Source organism: Abrus precatorius, unplaced genomic scaffold, assembly GCF_003935025.1.
Source record: "Abrus precatorius isolate BTA unplaced genomic scaffold, Abrus_2018 Scaffold9, whole genome shotgun sequence".
NCBI lineage: Eukaryota > Viridiplantae > Streptophyta > Magnoliopsida > Fabales > Fabaceae > Abrus > Abrus precatorius.
In genome coordinates this window covers 29,628,531-29,641,307 of record NW_020874439.1, presented here as the reverse complement: position 1 = coordinate 29,641,307, position 12,777 = coordinate 29,628,531, and the positions used below count along the sequence as shown (strand labels likewise).

Genomic DNA, 12,777 nt, shown 5'->3' with positions numbered 1-12,777 from the left:
ACTTGGCATTTGACAAAAAATCTATCGTAAACAAAAGCTTGTACTTTTGGATCTTTGAGATCTTCAATAGATATAGTCTTGGAACTTAGCAATAATTCTCATTTCACAATCCTTCCAAAAGATCCTGGAACCTACTTAGTTTTTGTTCTGTTGCCTATAACTTCGTTACTTTTTCTTCATTGGCTTCACAACATTTTAGTCTCTCTTTTTTTTAGTAAGAAACATAGAAACTTAATATGGGAGGGGCATCACTGCCACCAGGTTTTCGTTTCCATCCAACCGATGAAGAATGGGTGGGATACTACCTTAAGAGAAAGTGGAGGGGCTTGAAATTGAGCTCAAAGTCATCCCTGTCATTGATTTTTACAAATTCGACCCGTGAGAGTTACCGGGTAATCTTCAATTTCATGTTTTGATCATTTAATTTTTCACCATCTATACGTAAACACGTAAAAAGAAAACCTTTCTTATGCAAACTAGTGTGAAACATGACTTTATGAAAACTAGAAAGAAAGCAATTGTTACTGTTTTGTTGGTTTTTCACTTTTTCTTTAGAGGATAATCATTCTGAATAGCATAGCATAGCTTTTTCGTTGTGAAAGCCGGTTCAATTGGATTACTTTAGTCAAGCTTTGGTAAAAACAATGATTTTATGTTTTCAATAGTTTTATTGCACTATTTCTGATAAGGAGTAAATATGGCTATATGAGAAGCCTAATTCATGAGGTGTGAAATGCAGAGAAATCGTTCCTTCCAAAGCGAGATTTGGAATGATTTTTCTTCTGAAAGCGAGATTTGGAATGGTTTTTCTTCTGTCCACGGGATCGCAAGTATCCAAATGGATCAAGAACAAATAGAGCTACTAAAGCTTGATATTGGAAAGCCACTGGCAAAGATAGAAAAGTGATATGCCAATATACACCATCCACTGTCACAGCTTACCGCAAGACTTTGGTTTTCTATCTTGGAAGGGCTCCTTTAGGGGATAGAACTGATTGGGTCATGCATGAGTATCGTTTATGTGATGATCTTGGCCAAGGCGCACCTTGTTTCCAGGTACAACACACTTTTAGTAGATGGTAAAAATAAGGCGATTATTTCTTCAAAATAAGTTGAACCAAATACACTCTTAGTGTCGATTACTTGGCAGCCATTCAGCATCTCTGGTGACGTTTCCTCTCAAACAAGCTACCTTAATAATAATAATAATAATAATAATGGGAGCTGTTATTCTAGCCCTATTACTTCTCCATACAACGTGCCTCCTGTGGCAGAGTTTAACCAAGCTTCTATAGAGACTAATTTTTCAAATTTTTGGATCTCCCCTAATATGATTCTTGATTCTTCAAAGGTATATGTATTTTTATATAAACAAAAATGAAAATTGTGATTGAATAGCTTGGTTTTGGAGAAGTTATTGATGTTTTTCCTACACTAACTGCAGGACTACCCTCAACTTCAAGATGTTGTGTCTGAATGTTTTCCACAATATGATTTACCGAGTACAATGACACCATGGCAATCATTGGAACATTCAGAAATTTCACCAAGTTTATCCTACTCAACTTTTAATACGGAAGTTGAATTTACCGATAGTCCTAGTCAAATTGGGTTCTGGATATGAGATTGAATTAATATGATCATAGCCTTCAATGGACATTCCCATTTCCATAAAAATCCATTAAATTCCCTTGTCTCGAGTAAGGTGACATGCAGATCAAGGTCTAATTTGAAGGTAAACAAGTAGTAGCTTTAGTTTCATTTGGAGTGGCATTATAAGGAATCTATGAGACAACGCCTTTTAATGTATGTCTTGGAGTGATAAATAATGGGTACAATCACCTTGTTGTGTACCATTGGAATGCTCTTGACTATGTTTATAATTTATACAATTATGTAGAATGCTCAGTGTTAGGACCAGAGTATCAGTATAATAACACACAACTAAAATAAGAGATTAAAAATAAGAGCCAATAAAGACAATATAAAATTATCTCACAGAAGAAAAATTACACTACTCCTCACTCTAAAATTTATTTCTCAAAATAGAAGACTATTACTACCGAGTACAAGATCTCAGTTTAATACAAACATAAGAGGGAGAGAAGATTTTGGAATGAATGTTAAGGGACCTTTATGCCTCCTTTTATAAGCCAAAGAGGGTCCCTTCCATTTTAACCCACACGATGTGGGACTTTTATCATTCTCCCACTTGAAGATTATGATTAAGTTAATCATATCTTCACACATTATAATTATATGTTGCTTATATTCCTAATAGGCCATATAAGGATCGACACCATGTAAACTTGTCATTGTTCACTGGCTTTGTCATTATGTCTGCTATGTTGTCTTTGGTGTGAATCTTTTGCATATCCACTCTACCTTCCTCTACTACTTCACGAACAAAGTGGTATTGTATACCTATGTGCTTTGTTCTAGAATGAAAAGCTGGATTCTTTGCAATATGCAAAGCACTTTGACTGTACAGTAGTAGTCTGCTGTTTGTGCCCAAGTTCCTCCAATAGCCTTTGAATCCAGATTGCTTCCTTGCATGCCTCAGTAGCTGCCATGTATTCAGCTTCTGTAGTAGACAAAGCCACAACAGTCTGCAACTTAGATAACCAGCTTACTGCCCCTCCAGCAAGTGTAAACACATAACCAGTAGTAGATTTCCTTTTATTCAGATCTCCTGCAAAATCTGAATCAACATAGCCTTTCACAATAAATTCTTATCCTTCAAAACATAATGCAACATTAGAGGTTCCTTTTATGTATCTAAGGATCCTCTTTACAACATTCCAATGCTCTCTACCAGGATCTGCCATATACCTACTGACTGCTCCTACTGCTTGTGCAATGTCTGGTCTAGTACAAATCATGGCATACATAAGGCTTCCCACCGCTGATGCATACGGTACTCAAGACATTTCTATCCTCTCTACTTCATTGCTAGGACACATACTTGAGGATAATTTATAACTGACAGGAAGTGGGGTAAAGATTGGCTTACAGTCTTGCATATTGAAGCACCGCAAGATTTTACGAAGATAATTCTTTTGAGAGAGCCAAATCTTCCTATCTTTTCTGTCTCGGTATATTTGCATCCCTAAAATCTTGTTTGCTGGCCCCAAGTCCTTCATATCAAACTCCCTAGCTAATTGTGCCTTCAATTCTTGGATTCGATCTTTGCTGGGGCCTACCACTAGCATGTCATCCACATACAACAACAAAATGATGAAATCATTATCACCAAACCTCTTGTAATACGTACAATGGTCTGAACTCAGTCTGTTGTATCTGAGGCTAATAATGAAGGAATCAAATCTCTTGTACCAACACCTTGGCGCCTGTTTTAAACCGTACAAAGATTTGGTCAACCTGCAAACCAAGTCTTCCTTTCCTTGTTCTTCAAAACCTTCTGGTTGGAGCATATATATCTCCTCTTCAAGATCTCCATGTAGAAAAGCAGTCTTTACATCAAGTTGCTCAAGATGTAAATCAAATGCAGCACACATTGCCAGAACAATTCTGATTGTGGTAAGTCTAACCACTAGAGAAAATATTTCATTGAAATCAATGCCTTCTTTCTGAGCAAATCCTTTAATCACTTGTCTTGCACGATATCGCTCCACTTGATCATTGTCATCACGTTTGATCTTGTAAACCCATTTGTTTCCAATGGCTTTTCGACCTTCTGGAAGTGTTACAAGTTTCCATGTCTTGTTTCTATGTAAGGCTTCCATTTCTTCCTGCATTGCTGCCATCCACAGAGAAACATCTGAACTGCTCACAGCCTCTTGAAAGGTTAATGGTTCTCCTTCATCTATTAGAAGACAATATACATCGTGGCTTGTCATCACATAGTCTGAGTGTCAGGATGGTCTCCTTATCTCACGTCTTGTTTGTTGAGTTTCTCCATCATTGACATCATTTGGTTCTTGTTCTCCGTGCTCTTCTTCTGCTTCAGAGTTGTCATCTTCTTTAGCCTTCCTTTCTATCACTACTGAAGTAGTGTCTTTGGTAGTACTGTCATCTTTCTGCTTCTTTTGCAGTTTATTTTCTGCAAAGACTACATCTCTGCTAACAACAACCTTGCGGGCAGTGGGATCCCACAAGCGATACCCCTTAACATTGTCAGCATAACCCAAGAATATACATTTCCTAGATTTTGGATCCAGTTTTGTTCTTTCTTGGAAATTGTACATCACGTACACAGGACATCCAAACACATGTAATGAAGAATAATTAGGTGGCTTTCCATTCCATATCTCCATTGGTGTCTTCAAACCAATTGTTGTTGATGGTGATCGGTTTATTACATAACAGGCAGTTTTCACTGCTTCTGCCCAGAAGGATTTAGCCACTCCTGCTGTTCTTAACATAGCTCTTGTTCTTTCTAAAAGAGTTCTGTTCATCCATTCTGCTATACCATTCTGCTGAGGTGTATAAGGCACTGTGAATTGCCTTGAAATACCCTCTTGCTTGCAAAATGCTAGAAAAACACCATCTACATATTCTCATCCATTGTCTGTCTTTAAGCACTTAATTTTTTTTCCCAGTTTCAAGTTCTATTAGTGCTTTAAATTCCTTGAATACTGGAAACACATTTGACTTCTTCTTGATTGGGTATACCCACAATCTCCTTGAGTGATCATCAATGAATGATACAAAATATTTTGCTCCTCCAATAGATACTTCTGGTGATTCCCATACATCAGAATGAATCAAGTCCAGTATGTGTCTGCTTCTTGTAGTAATGTTGCCAAACTTCAATCTATGCTGCTTACTTGTCACACAGTGCTCACAAAATGGTAAGGTTACCATTTTGAGCCGGGGCAAGAGATTACGTTCTGCTAGAATTTTCAGGCCTCGTTCTGACATATGACCAAGTCTACGATGCCACATCATTGTTTCTTCTTCTTGACTAATTGCAACTGATGCATATGCTTCTTTCAACGTATCTCCCAAAAGCATGTATAAATTGGTTGTGATCTTTTCTGCTTTCATCACCACTAAGTTGCCTTTAACCACTTTCAAAATTCCACCTTCAATGTGGATCTTACAATTGAGGTCATCCAATTGCCCAACGGACAATAAATTCTTTTTCAAGCCTTTCACATGTCGTACTCCTTGAATTGTACGAACAGTACCATCATGCATTTTTAATTTGACAGTACCAATTCCAGCAATTTCTAGGGCATGATCATTTCCCATGAACACGGATCCTCCCGAGATAGGATCATAATTGTAAAACCAGTCTCGACATGGAGTCATGTGCCAAGTTGCACCTGAATCCAATATCCAACATTCATGAAGTTATCTTCCACCTCTAGAATTTACTGCTTCACTATATAAGATTTCACCATTATCTGAGGTACTTGCAACACAACCTTGAGAGGTTGATGCTTCAATATTCTTCCCTCCTCCACTCTTCTTATTCCAACAATCTTTCTTCAGGTGCCCTCTCTTGCCACAGTTGTAGCATTTGAGGTTCTTCCTTCTCTGAGATTTTGATCTACCATGATTCTGGCTCCCACTGGAACCACGTTCCATTGATCTTCCTCTCATTATCGTCAATGCTTCTGCCTGTTTAGAATTTTCCAGTCTATCTTCCTTATTCTTTCTCCTAGATTCTTCTTCAAGAACTGCTCCAACAACATCATCAAAGGATAGACGACCGATAATGTTGTTGTTTGTTATATTGATGATGAGTTGATCATATGAATCTGGTAAACTCTGGAGTAGAAGCTCCGCACGTTCATTTTCTACTATGTTGAAATCTACGGCTGTAAGCTGAGCAAACAACATATTCAGATTGTTGATGTGGTCCGTTACTGATGTGGACTCACTCATTCAAAGAGTGTAGAGTTTCCTCTTCAAGAATATTCTGGTGTGAAGTGACTTGACCTCGTACAACTTGATCAGTGTGTCCCAAATCTCCTTTGTAGTCTTCTTCTCTGCAACACTGGATAACACTAAATCTGCCAATGCTAAGTGCAAATTGGCAACAACATTGTTATCCATTTCTCTCTATTTTTCTTCTGAAATATCTGCGGGTTTGCCTTCAATTGCATCAAGACAATTGTCTTCCCTCAAAATTGCTCTTATCTTCAATTTCCACAAGGAGAAATTACTCCCATGAAATTTCTCTATCTCATATTTTGCTGCCATAATTTCTCTCTTAATTATACTGACTTATGTAACTTTCACTGTGAATAGTACTACCTACTGGAACAATAATAATGGTAGACTATGAATAAGTACACACTATATATGCACTTTTACACTACCAAAATTGTATATCCAGTAACAAGAATAATTCTTTTCTGATGTGGCAGATCAGACAATACTGCAACCACAGAGCATACTAAGAATTTTCTCTAGCACTATACCAATGTACACTACAGCGGAATAATATAAACAACAACCTAGAATCTTTGATACCACTGTTAGGACACTACAGCGGAATAATATAAACAACAACCTAGAATCTCTGATACCACTGTTAGGACCAGAGTATCAGTATAATAACACACAACTAAAATAAGAGATTAAAAATAAGAGCCAATAAAGACAATATAAAATTATCTCACAGAAGAAAAATTACACTACTCCTCACTCTAAAATTTATTCCTCAAAATAAAAGACTATTACTACCGAGTACAAGATCTCAGTGCAATACAAATATAAGAGGGAGAGAAGATTTTGGAATGAATGTTAAGGGACCCTTATGCCTTCTTTTATAAGCCAAAGAGGGTCCCTTCCATTTTAACCCACACGATGTGGGACTTCTATCACTCAGGAGACATCACCTTTATCCATCTTGTTAAATTTGGTTCACATGTAACCATCTATCTTTATGTGTGGTTTTATAAAATAAACTTGCATAATGGAGCAAACCTTTATATAAATTTAGTGAAGTCTCAAACACTATCTTTCCCTACTACCTAGTGCTAATTATGGAGTTATCTTTACGACGTTTCCTTGATATATATATATATATTTCAAGGCAGTATTGAAGATACTTTGTATCTAAAAAATACCTAGGCCTAAATTTTTTATTTTGAAAAAGCTGGAAGTAGAAGACAAAACTAAACGGAATTAGATTATGCATGTGAATAAGTTTACTTTTTAGTCAACTTAGCCACCAGATAAAATTGTCATTTCATTCCTTTAAAAATAAAGGTAAAATTGAATTTTACATTTAGAATTGATAAGACATTCCACTGTACAGTTGTTTTGATTAGCATCCAATAAACTTTCTGCTGGCTCGTCCTTTTTGCATTAGTGAGGATGATTAGGTTTTAATGACCTTTTAACGGATTCTCTGCATATAAATCAGTAGCTTTAACCAATAAGTAGCTTTAACGTATTCTGTAAGGGAGAAACTGACAACAAATGCTTCCGTTCCCACTTAGATTACTTGGAAAAATTATCCATTGAATACGTTCCCACTTAGATTACTTAGAGAAATTATCCATTGAATAGTAATTGTATGATCATAATGATGGATCATCCTGGCAATCGAATAACCCATGCTGAACAGTAGTAAATGACAATAATGAAATCAGATTACCATGACTTACAATAGTACCTATATCTTGTAAGAGAGAAAAGTGAGGAAAGAATATTATGTCTGATTCTTTTAATTTCAGAATAACAGATTTTTATATACATGAGTCCCATGTTACCAAACTAAAAAAGATTACACTTAGTAACAAACAAACACCAACATACCATAACATACCAAGTATACGAAGTCAGAGAAAAGTGTGCTCATGATTGTCTAGATGATGCATGCATGTTCTCTCCAAAGATCAATTATAGGAATGACAAAAAATTTCAAATTACATCAATTCAAGATAGCAAAAAATCTTTCTACCAAAAAATTATTCTTTCCACTGTTCTCCCGCCATAGATATTCTTGTTGCCGTAGATATTCTTGTTGCGCAATAAATAGCTTTATGTAACCATCTTCATTACTATCTAATAATCTTTATCATCTTCAGAACCATATTCAACAATAAACACATAGCAATTCAAATTTATCGCATGTCTGCCTTCAAATACACCCTGAAAAAATAAATTATAAGCTTATGCAATAGTTTCTTATCTCTTAGAATTTGTGGTTTACATAGTTACCTATGCCTTTGTAATGAAACACATCCAAGTGATGAAAATCAACGGCAGCATTCTCTGGTTGATGAATTCTTCAAAGTTTCTTCATCGTAGGATGGAAGATATGCATATGCATGAATTTCGACGATCTTATCATTGTTCTGAATCTAAATACAAATCATTTAGAATAAAAATAACTTTTTTCAACATTTTTATTGTAGATATTCTTCCTCACAGGATGGATATTCTTTCCCATGATTATGCCATCACTAAAATCTTTCTGAGGGCTGCTCCTACTACTGCGAACGCCCAGCTCACTGCAGATAGAATCTGCCATGGTTAGATAGGAACTTTATCAAAAGAAGAGAAGAACCAATAGAAATTCAACTTACTACAGTTTCGCTGACTGGGGTAACTGCACCCTTCATGCGCCAATCCACGTGCTCTGGCAGATTAGGAAACTTCTTCTCTTTTGCCTCTTCTTCTCCTTTCCCGCGTAGTCCTTTCTCACGTCCCATGATGTTGGAACGGGTGGAGAGTAAGCGAATAGAGTGTGGCTAGTGAGAGATGAGGAGAGAGCAGTGTTTGAAGACAGGGGAATAAGTTGGGTTGAACTCTGGTAGTTCAGCTCTGGAACTTGAGATGGTCGACTTAAAGAGCCGGCGGACAACGGCTGTAACAATACGAGACATTTTAGGGGGTTTCGCGGAGAAGTTGGCTTCAGGGTTTAGCGGAGAGGATGGCTTCCAATATAGTAGTATAAGCGTGGAGAAATTCCTCGCTTGTTTGGTTTTCCTAATTCGGTTGTCCTAAATGTGCAAGTCTTTACTCGTTGTTTTTCTATTTCAATGTTTAACAGGAAATCCTTAAATATAGATTTTTTCTGTTTTGCCAGCACCCCTCACCGCTGTTCTTCAATACACTACTGTAAATTCTTTTAACCAGCACCTCATGGTCCTGCTTGATGCTATAGTTTAAAAAATCAGGGTGCTGCCTCTTAATTGCTTATTCGCTGTTTAAAAGTTAAAAATGTTAACCTTAGTTATTCTACTTTTATAACTTTAATGAAGTTAAAAAATCATGGTGCTGCCTTTTTTAACCTTAGTTATTGTTATATTTTTTAATTTCATAAAAAATAAAGTATCAAGATAAGTTTTTTTTAAAATATTTCTTTAATACAAAAATAAAAAAAAAGAATAATACTTTTATAAATAATTCATTTCTTTAATTCAAATAAATTTTTTAATTATATTTCTTTATTTGAAAATTATAAAATTAAAATCCCTTAAAAATTGTAAAAATTAGAAATAAATCTAAAAAATAATAATAATTTTGAAAATAGTAAAAAATATTTTTTCTTTTAAAGTAAAATAAATATTTTTAAAATTAAAATAATTTTTACACAATTAATTAGAAGGTAACCGTTTTATTTAACAGTCGCAAGGTGCTAATACTTTCCTTACGAGTAAATGACTTCCAAATCTAAATGTAGTTTTAAAGATCTTTTGCTTTTATTAAAAGTTTTATCAATATTTTTTTAAAAAAATTTTGGTGGCGACTTCCTATAAATAATTTTTTTAAAAATTGATTGCAACTATTTTTTTACTTTTATTTCTCTAGGCGAATCTAAAATAGGTTACATTGAATAGTTAAATTGTTTCACTCAAATTCATTAATTGATTATCATTAAAATTTATATTTATTTTAAGTTAACAAAAAATAAGACAATACCTAATATTAATGCTCATATCTAACCAATCAAATCACCTCTACTTATTGTGTGGAGGGATGGTAACAGGTCAGGCTGCCTAACAGGACTTATGTCCTGACCTTTTTAATAAATAAATAAGGCTTAAGCTTTTTTTAAGGCCTGTTTAAATAAACAAACAGCTGTTTATAAAGCCTGATAAGTCTGACAGACTATATATATATATATATATATAATTTAAAAATAAAACTGTCAAAATATGTTTAAATAATAAAGTTATTTAATAATATATTTTTCATATTCTTAACTTTGTTATTATTAAATGAATATATTATGTTATAATTCATTTATTTATAATTATAATAAATAGAAATTATATTCTATTAAAAATTAAAAATATTTATACACAATTATACTTTTTAAATAATAAATTTATTTAATAATAAATTATCATATTTGTTGAATTTAAACAAGTTAAAGAGTGGTTAAGTCTTTAAACAGGAACAAAACATAATTAAAACTAAACGAAATAAAATTTAAAAATAAAATAATAATATTATATTAATATATTAGATTTAATTCTTTTTCTTTATAATAAATAAAAATTTATTTAAATATAAATTATACTTTATTCAAAATTAAAATTTTATAAAACAATGATAGAAAACAAAATAAAAATTTCAATATACAATATATATATATATATATATATAATAGGACTATATAGTAAATAATATAATCTTAAATAAATTATATATAATAATATATATTTTTTGTAATTTACTACGTGTTTTATTTTTATTGACATAATTTTCTGAGTAAAATACTTATAAAATTTTTTTAGATAGCACACAGCTACACACTTAAATATAAATATGTTAAATTTTAAATAATAATTTTTTAATGAATTTGACATAGATGTAGATACATTTAAAATTCAATAATTAATAAATATTTACATAAATAAAAAAATTATATTATTAATTAATTTATCAATTTATATATAATATATAAATATATGTTTTAATGTATTGTATCAGTAATAATTTTATATTATATTAATGTTATAGTGTAGTTAATTTTATGTATATTTTTTTAATTTAAAATAATAATTTAATAAAACAAATAAAAATAAATATTTTATAAATATTTTTTTAATTTAATAGTTATTATTATTATTAGTCATTATATATATATATATATATATATATATATATATTGCATTAATTTTAAATTTTTATATTAAGTTTTATCACATATTTTTTATTAAGATAAAAGTTTAGAAATATAAATTATTTTAATTTAAATATAAATTTTATTAATTCTTACTATACTCATATGTTATTTTTCTTTATCCATGAATTTTAAAATATACATATTTTTTATCTAAATTTTTATAATGATAATATTTATTTATTTTTTTAAATATAATAATTTTCTTTTAGCTGATTCAACAAATTTTATGAATATTATTTTTTTTATCAATTTTATGTATTTATTGTGATTTTATTTATTGAATATAAGATGTCTTTACACAAATAAAATATAATTATCATTAAAAAAATTAATTTTTTAATATTTAATAATTTTATAAAATTAAATTAAGAAAATAAAAATATAAAAATTTTATAATATGAAAATATTTATAGTTAATGCTCAAATAATAATTTATAATTATTTAATAATTGTCAATAATGCATAAAAAAATTTGCAAATATGTAAACTAATTTTATAATAAAATAAATATATTTTCGTTAATATTAAGATGTTTTTTTTTATAGTGGACTTTCTTAATAAGCTTCAGGTCAGGTCAAGATAAAAATAAAGCTTTTAATAGGTAACAGGATAGGCTTAGGTCTAATAAACCTGTTTAGAGTAAAGTCTGTCTTGACTTGGCCTGTTTTTATCTCTAATTATGTGTCATTTTTTCTCAGTACTATTATAACATAGTGATTGACCTTAAAGATTGAGAGATGTGTAATAACACATTTAAGACGCTAATGAAATCTAATACGTAAGAAGTAGCTCAACCCTAACCTAAATTTAACAGGAAAAACTTAATTCAGGAGGTTGACCCTAAAGATTGAGAAAGGCATAATTACAAATTTAGGACGCCAAAGAAATTCAATATGTAAGAACTACCCTTAACTCTAACTTGAGTTTAACAAAGAAAACTTAAGTAAAGTTTAAGTTTTTCTAATTAACTCTGTCCAATTAAACTTGACAAGTAAAGCGTAAAAGTTTGAGTTTAAAGAAGGCTAAACTTAGCATATTGTCAACACCAAACACAACAAGTAAAAGACCTAAGTTAAAATTATTGTAACTTAATGTATCATGAGCCTAAAAAGTGATATAGCGTTTCATTTACTACCTAATTTTTTAACAATGTTATAATATTTATTAATAAAAAATTAAATTAAAATAAATTTTTATATTGAAATTGTTCTACAAAAATTATGTTTTAAATTACAAATTGTTATTAAGTATAAAAATAAAAAAGGTATCTAAACAAAAATATTTAAAAGTACTATTTCTTTAAAATAATTAATAAAAACACTTTCATCATGAATAAATTTTGTGTGCATTATTCAATGTATTATATATTTATATATAATTTTATAAACATACAAAGAGTAAATACTTTTATTATTAATAATAAATATAATATTATATTAAATATAAATAAATTAAATGTGTATAATTTTTAAAATAAAAAATGTTCAAAACTAATTTTTAAATTTTAAACAAAATAAAAATAATTGATAATAGAAGGAGAAATTATATAGTATAATAAAAAAGAAAATGATATTTAGCTTTTGACACCTTTTTAGTTTTTGTGTTTAATAATAATTTTTTAGATTTAAATGATATTTACATTTGTCAATTAATATATATAAAAATTTTATAAATTAATTCCTTATATATATATATATTTTTATTTATTTATT

The 12,777-nt window shown here is 30.9% G+C and overlaps 1 pseudogene; it reads left to right on the top strand.

The window, feature by feature from the left end:
* The first annotated feature begins 236 nt into the window (after window positions 1-236).
* On the top strand, window positions 237-1,624 carry LOC113851171 (annotated as a pseudogene).
* Window positions 1,625-12,777: the final 11,153 nt, after the last annotated feature.